The sequence below is a fragment of the Crocuta crocuta genome, unplaced genomic scaffold (genome assembly GCF_008692635.1).
Source record: "Crocuta crocuta isolate KB4526 unplaced genomic scaffold, BGI_CrCroc_1.0 scaffold139, whole genome shotgun sequence".
Lineage (NCBI taxonomy): Eukaryota > Metazoa > Chordata > Mammalia > Carnivora > Hyaenidae > Crocuta > Crocuta crocuta.
Window position 1 is genome coordinate 498048 of NW_027533258.1, and position 7287 is coordinate 505334.

Consider the following 7287-nt stretch of genomic DNA (forward strand, 5'->3'; position numbering starts at 1 on the left):
AACCCCAGTAAGGCTGGTGTGTGTGTGGGCTCTGAGCCCCGGGGGGCCTGTGTGCAAGGCAGCTGCCCCTCGAGCTCGCACCTTGGTGTGAGAACTCGCAGCTCCCAGAGGCACCTCCTGGAACTGCAGGCTGTGTCAGGGAGCCACCTACTTCACTCCAAGGACAGGCTGGTCCCGGCCTGGTTAACGGCAGGGTCAGACCACAGACCTCTTGGGCCCACGTTGGCCTGGACCTCCCTCCTGAGTGTCCCACCATCCGTGCTACTGGGGCCCACTCCTCAGGAGGCTCCAAGTTGACATACCCAGCCCCTCTGATGACATCATAGATTGCCTGGCTCCTGTGACATCACAGGGGAACATGACCAGGAGAGTCTGAGGCTCAGCCTGGGAGACGGTAACACCTAGAAGCACCCAGGCAGCACCCCAGAGCACCCAGGAGTGCCCAGGAGCATCCAGGAGCACTCAGGAGCACCCAGGAGCACCCAGAAACACTCAGGAGTACCCAGGAGCACCCAGGAGCATCCAGAAGCACTCAGGAGCACCCCCTAGCGCCCAGGAGCACCCAGGCAGTACCCCGGAGCACCCAGGAGCACCCAGGAACACCCAGGAGTGCCCAGGAGCACCCAGGAGCACTCAGGAGCACCCAGGAACACTCAGGATTACCCAGGAGCACCCTGGAGCATCCAGGAACACCCAGGAGTACCCAGGAGCATCCAAGAGCATCCGGGAGTACCCAGAAGCATCCAGGAGCACCCAGGAGCACCCAGGAGCACCCATGAGCATCCAGGAGCACCCAGGAGTACCCAGGAGCACCCAGGAGCATCCAGGAGAACCCAAGAGCATCCAGGAGCACTCAGGAGCACCCAGGAGCACCCAGAAACACTCAGGAGTACCCAGGAGCACCCAGGAGCATCCAGGAGAACCCAAGAGCATCCAGGAGCACTCAGGAGCACCCAGGAGGAGCCAGGCACACTCAGGAGTACCCAGGAGCACCCAGGAGCATCCAGAAGCACTCAGGAGCACCCCATAGCGCCCAGGAGCACCCAGGCAGTACCCCGGAGCACTCAGGAACACCCAGGAGCGCCCAGGAGCATCCAGGAGCACTCAGGATTACCCAGGAGCATCCAGGAACACCCAGGAGTACCCAGGAGCATCCAAGAGCATCCAGAAGCACTCAGGAGCATCCCATAGAGCCCAGGAGCACCCAGGCAGTACCCCGGAGCACTCAGGAACACCCAGGAGCGCCCAGGAGCATCCAGGAGCACTCAGGATTACCCAGGAGCACTCAGGAGCATCCAGGAGTACCCAAGAGTAACCAGGAGCACCCAGGCAGCACCCAGGTGCACTCAGGAGTACCCAAGCACCCAGGTGCACCCAGGAGCACTCTGGAGCACCCAGGAGCACTCAGGATTACCCAGGAACATCCAAGAACATCCAGGAGTACCCAAGAGCATCCAGGAGCACCCAGGAGCACCCAGGAGCATCCAGGAGCACCCAGTAGTACTCAGGAGCACCTAGGAGCATCCAGGGGTACCCAAGAGCAACCAGGAGCACTCAGGAGTACCCAGGAGCACCCCGGAGCACCCATGTGCACCCAGGAGACCCAGGTGCACCCAGGAGTACCCCGGAGCACCCAAGAGTGCCCAGGAGCACCCAGGAGCACCTAGGCAGCAGGCAGCCTACTGTCCAGAGGGCTGAGGCCCAGGCTTTGTGTGCAGGATGCATTCAGCAAATGCCTGTCAGTTCATTGAATAAGCAAGGGAGGAATATAAGTTTTAGCAGCCACCTGGGTCTTTGGTGACACTCAGGTCTGGGTTAGAGTCCCAGCTCTGACCCTTCAACAGGTCACTTTCCTTCCTTGAGCCTCAGTTTCTCCATCTGACCTCTCAGGGGGTTTGTGAATGTAAATAAGGCACATAATGCAGCTGCCTGGCCCCCCTCTCCAGCCCTCCCCAGCTTTCCTGCAGCCATTCATTTTGCACTTTCCCCAGAGGGCACCCTGGGGCTCCTGGAGCCAGTTCTCCTTACAGGTGGAGCTGGCCATGCCTGGGAGCTAATCTCCTCCATAAAAATACACAAGTATTTGTCTCAGGGCCTTGCTTCCAGAGTCAGCCTAAAATTCATACATAAATCTCCCCCCTCCCCCAGCATGATACCACCTGACATTAGCGTGTAATATAGCCTTTCCTTATCTCAGCAAGCACCTGCAGTGAGTAGATTCTAATGTTCCTGAGCAAAGGCCTGTGCCCTCTTCCCAAGGGCACACTGTGTGTCCCCGATGAAGTAGGAGAGCCAGAAACCTTAGCAAAGCCCCTGTTTTAAAGTGTTTCAGAAATCAAGCTGACTTGCTTAGCAAGTGCAAGCATCAGAGGACTTCCTTGTCCCTCGATATCGCAAATAAGGTAAAAGAAAACAGGGATTGGATGTTGAGCAAGAGCTTGCTCAAAGCAACCAGGTGAGCAGCCAAAAGATTTCCATTTCCCACTTCCCAAGCCAATAAAGATGGCTGAGGAGATATGAGCAGAAGTTGCTGGGCAGGTTTCCCAGGAAAGCTCCAAAACAGTGTGTGCCCTTTTTGTTTTCTTCCTTCTTCTTCTTCCCTGGAATATATACACGATGGCTGGCACTCCAGTGGCCATTTTGTGACCTTGAGGATGAAGTCAAACTCTGAATGTGACAGAGCAGAAAGACAGAAGGGTGGTAGGTTCTTGATGATGGGCTAGAACTATCCTGGGAGTCCCTGACTTCTGTGACCTGAGAAAACAAACCTCTATTTTTATCTAAGCCACTATTTTCCAGGTCTCTACTACTTGCACTTGGATACAATTTCTAACTAATAGAGATGCCACTGCAGATATACAAGTTTGGGTCCTAAGTGAAACAACAGGATTCTCTCCCCAGCATCTTCCCAGCCTCTCCCCAACCTGGCCACATGGCCCTGTTCACAAAGTTGACTGCAAGGAGGTGACCCTTTCATATCACTGAGAAAACCACACTAGCTCTGGAGCCCAAGTCTTTTTGAGACAAGTGTAGAATTCCAACTTCTAGCATAGGATCAGAATAGGGACAGGTGACACCCGGGTACTCCCCGGTATTGCAGAGAATAAAGACTCTTAGATCAAAGGGAAGCACATGTGACAATTCCAGAACTTGACAGACGTTGCCGAATTGCTCCCCCAAAACACTGCACTGAGTCATGCTCTCACCCATCAGGTCCTTTCCCCACATCCTCAGCAATACTGGGTATTCACTTTTAAATCTGTGCCAGCCTGTTGGGCAGAGTGGCATCTTGTCATTGCGCTTCCTGCCTCTTCCATCCTGGATTCCGTGTTGGGTGTTATGCTGGATGCCTGTGGGCACCTGTGCGTGTGTGGCCTGCTTGTCCTTTTCCAAATCGCTCTTTGTTTGCTTTTTTCTTACTGATCTGTAAGATCTGTTTACATAATGGATTTGAACCCTTTGTCGTGGTCGATAGATTACAAATATTTCCTCAGTTCATCATTTTACTTTCAGCCCCGTTGCGGCGGGGTGGGGGTGGGGTTGTGTGTTTGTTTTGTCTGGTGTCCGTATTTGGAAGGTTTTCGTGTCCGTGTGGTCGGATTTTTCATTCTTCTCCTTTGTCATTTCTGGTTTCTATGGTAGGAATTCCCTCCTAAGTTCCAGTCCTTGGCCTCCCTCTTCAGACTGACCTGCCATTCACTCTAGATTTGACTGTCCCTTAGTCCCAGACTTTCTGGTCCTTTTAAAACCAGGTGGCCATCCTTCTACCACTGTCCCTGCAAGAGCAAACTCCAGTACCCCTTGCCTTGCTTGTGACCCTATCTAGGACCCCCAACTCCACTGTCCCCATCCACTTCCCTGACATGCCTTGAGGTCCATCTCTCACTTTCCTCCTTTCTGGAGCCTCAGGAATGTAGCCCGGTCACACTTCTCTGATCTGACAGCAACACCTTTCTTAAGTACAGTCAACACAGCTGCTTATCACCATCCTTTGCCAAGTGGGGCATGCTCCCAGCTCAGCCCCAGGGTCAGCATACAATGTCATGACTTCTACCTGGAGGGAACCATCCAGTCATCCAGAGGATTCTGGAATGACCTAGAATCATCTGCAGTTTCCCCCAGGTCTGCTCCTGCTGGTGCCTCCTTCTTGCCTTCTCAGACCAAGCTCCTTCGTGTCTGTCCCTGTGGCTTGAGCCACTTGCAGCTCCTCGCTGGCCCATCCACTCCCCTTTTCGAGCCTCATGAAGCACATCGCCTGCACGCCGAGCTGGTCACATGCCATCATAGCCCCCACAGACCAGAAGTCCAGAGAAGGACACAATGCACGCTGCTATAGCAGAGTCTGTGACTCTTTTATAAACAAACAGGTCATTAGGAGGCTGCTGCCCTTGCCTCCTGGCCAGCAGCGGGGAGAGTGGGGGACACGAACAGCTTTGAAAACACCTCCCCAGGCAGAGCTGCAGGAAGGGAAAAACGAGTCGCTGCCAGCACTGCAGCCCAGTGGGCTTCCGGGGGGGCACGTCTGCCCTGGGCCCGCATCCCGGGACACCAGCTCTGGCAGCCTCTTTGTCATTCCCGGCCCCCTGGCCTGGGACTCACAAGATGTCCATGCCAGGGAGGCCTGCCTGGCCGGGAGCGGATGTGTCCCCCCGTGCCCTCCACGGGCTCAGGAAGCCCCCACCCTGCAGATGGCAGGAAGGGGGCCCCTGCGGCTGCAGCAGGTCTGGTTCTAACTCTCCATTCCTGTTTTCGTTGGCAAAGGGCTCCGGCGAATGTGACAGGGGACTCCACTCTCAGGTGAACTGGGCCGATGACTGGTTCCGAGCTGCTTTGAAGTCTGCTCAAGTCAACACACATTTACTGAATACCCGCTGTATTTTCTTGGTCATCTAGGCGATTTCGTGGAGTGCCTCCTTGTGTGCGAGGCAACCTTCTACGTGCTGGGGATGCGGCCTGGAGCAATGGTGTCCGTTCTGGTCGTCGGAGACGGCATCGAGTGGAGTGGGAGCTGAAAATGTGAGAGATGTGTGCGGTGGACTGCCTGTAAGAAGCAGGGAGAGGGAGTGTGAGCAGGAAGGGAGAGACCCCAGCCCGCAAAAGGAGGCAGGCGGGAGGCTCAGCGGGTAGCCTGGCCAGCCTGCTGGTCCTCCAGATCCAAACCTGCTGGGGAGGAGGTTCCTAAAGGTGCCCCAGCTGGTGGTTTGTCAGCGCTTCCTGTGACAGCTTCTCTCTGGAGGGGCGACTGGAGCAGCACAGCTCCAGGGCTGCCGGGCAAGGTGGCACGCAGCTGACATCCTGTCGGGGCGTGTAGGGGACAGCCCATCCACCAAGCAGCAATTCCCAGGACAGAGACCCAGTGACAGTGTCTTTTTTTTTTTAACGTTTGTTTATTTTTGAGACAGAGAGAGAGAGGGAGACAGGATCTGAAGCAGGCTCTGCGCTGACAACAGAAAGCCTGATGCAGGGCTTGAACTCACAAACCATGAGATGATGACTTGAGCCCAAGTCAGACGCTGAAACTACTGAGCCCACAAGGCGCCCCCAAGTGACAGTGTCTTTTAAAGGAAGGAAACGAGTCTCTCTTCTCTTTCTTCCCCCTGTAGCCAAGGACATGGTGGTAAACCACCTTGAGCCATAGGCAAAAGAAACACCCCTCGTGATGACCAGAGAAGAGCCTGGGTTCCTGAAGGACCACACCAGGCAGAGTCACTATGCCAGCCCTGCACTGCCTGCCTCCAGACTGTATGTGGATTTCACTGTGATTTCACTGTGGTTACCTGCAACCAAACCTGTATCCTAAACGCCAGGTCCATTCTTTTTGTCCACACGAGAACTCTGGCGGACAAATAGTGCCTGGAAAAGATAGAATCAGCCCACAAGCCCCAGCCCTCAGCACAGAAGCTTAGTTGGGGCAGGCAGGGTGGGGCACACAATGACTTTTCCACTGGTAAAATATACATAACATAAAATTTACCATTTTTACCGTTTCAAGTGTATAGTTCAGTGGCTTTCAGCACAGTAGCACTACTGAGCAACTGTCTCAGTCATCATCTAGCTCCAGAACTTTTCCATCTTCCCAAACAGAAACTCCTCCACCAGCACTGACTCCCCCGCCCCCCTAGCTCCAGCCCCTACTTTCTGTCTCTGTGAGTGTGACCACCCTGGGCGGCTCATGTGAGTGGGATCATGTGGTATCTGTTCTTCTCTGTCCGGCTTATTTCTCTTGGCATGATGTCCTCAAGGTTCATCTGTATTGTAGCAGGTGTCAGAGTTTCCTTCTTTTATTTTCTTTTTTAAAGAATGTATTTATTTATTAAAAAATTTTTTTAATGTTTATTTATTTTTTAGAGAGAAGGAGAGCATGAGCGGGAGAGGGGCAGAGACAGAGAGAGAGAATCCGAAGCCGACTCCGCACAGACAGCAAGAGAGCCCAATGCAGGGCTCAAACTCACACATCGTGCGACCATGACCTGAGCCAAAGTTGGAAGCTTAACCACCTGAGCCACCCAGGTGCCCCTTCAAGATTTTATTTTTAAATAATCTCTATACTGATGTGGGACTCAAACCCACAAACCTGAGATCAAGAAATACATGCTCCACAGACTGAGTCAGCCTGGCACCCCAGAATTTCCTTCCTTTTTGAAGCTGAATATATTCCGTTGCATGGATAGACCACATTTTGTCTTTCATCCATGACACTCGGACTGCTTCTATCTTTGGCTATTGTGAATAATGCTGTTATAAACTTGGGTATAGAGACATCTATTCAAGTCCCTGCTTTTAATTCTTTCTTTTTTAATTCTTTTAAATCTTACACACACATGTGCGTGCGCGCACACACACGCACACGCACACCTAGAAGTGGAATTACTGGACAACAGGTATGACATGGCATCTGGCATGATAGCTCTAAGATGAAACTGGAAAGAGCAGTCCTGTGGAAGTGCCGAGGGCAAGGAAATTAGGCCTGTAGGGAAGGTAGTCAAGGGTGGATCCTTCATGACACGCCCACCTTCTCATCTGCCAACTGAGGCAGGCACTCCCCACTCAGCCCCAGCCTCTCTGCCCCGCCCGCCTCCCCAGCCCCCGCAGGTCACAGACAGCGCTGGGTCCTCTCCGCCCAGTGCGTGAGCCAGCATGGCCTCTCCGTGCACATGGCTGAGGTCGCCTGGTGCCCAACAGTGAAATGACATCTGCTGTTACTCAGCCTGGCCCCCCTCTGCCCTCCACGGGGCACTCATGGGGTTATCACAGGTGGATGGCCATTGGAACATAAACCCACGGTAC

General features: G+C 53.8%; 1 long non-coding RNA gene across 4 annotated transcripts; it reads left to right on the forward strand.

Moving 5' to 3' along the window:
- Positions 1 to 1679: 1679 nt before the first annotated feature.
- LOC144217137 (uncharacterized) lies at positions 1680 to 6770 on the forward strand. 4 transcript variants are annotated; one of them, XR_013330842.1, is made up of 5 exons: positions 1680 to 2700; positions 4762 to 4797; positions 4894 to 5016; positions 5604 to 5742; positions 6349 to 6770. It is a non-coding gene; the product is annotated as an uncharacterized LOC144217137 (long non-coding RNA). The 4 variants fall into 4 exon arrangements; XR_013330844.1 differs by having other exon boundaries at positions 1680 to 2455; positions 2633 to 2700; positions 4762 to 5016; XR_013330841.1 differs by having other exon boundaries at positions 4762 to 5016.
- The last annotated feature ends 517 nt before the right edge of the window (positions 6771 to 7287 follow it).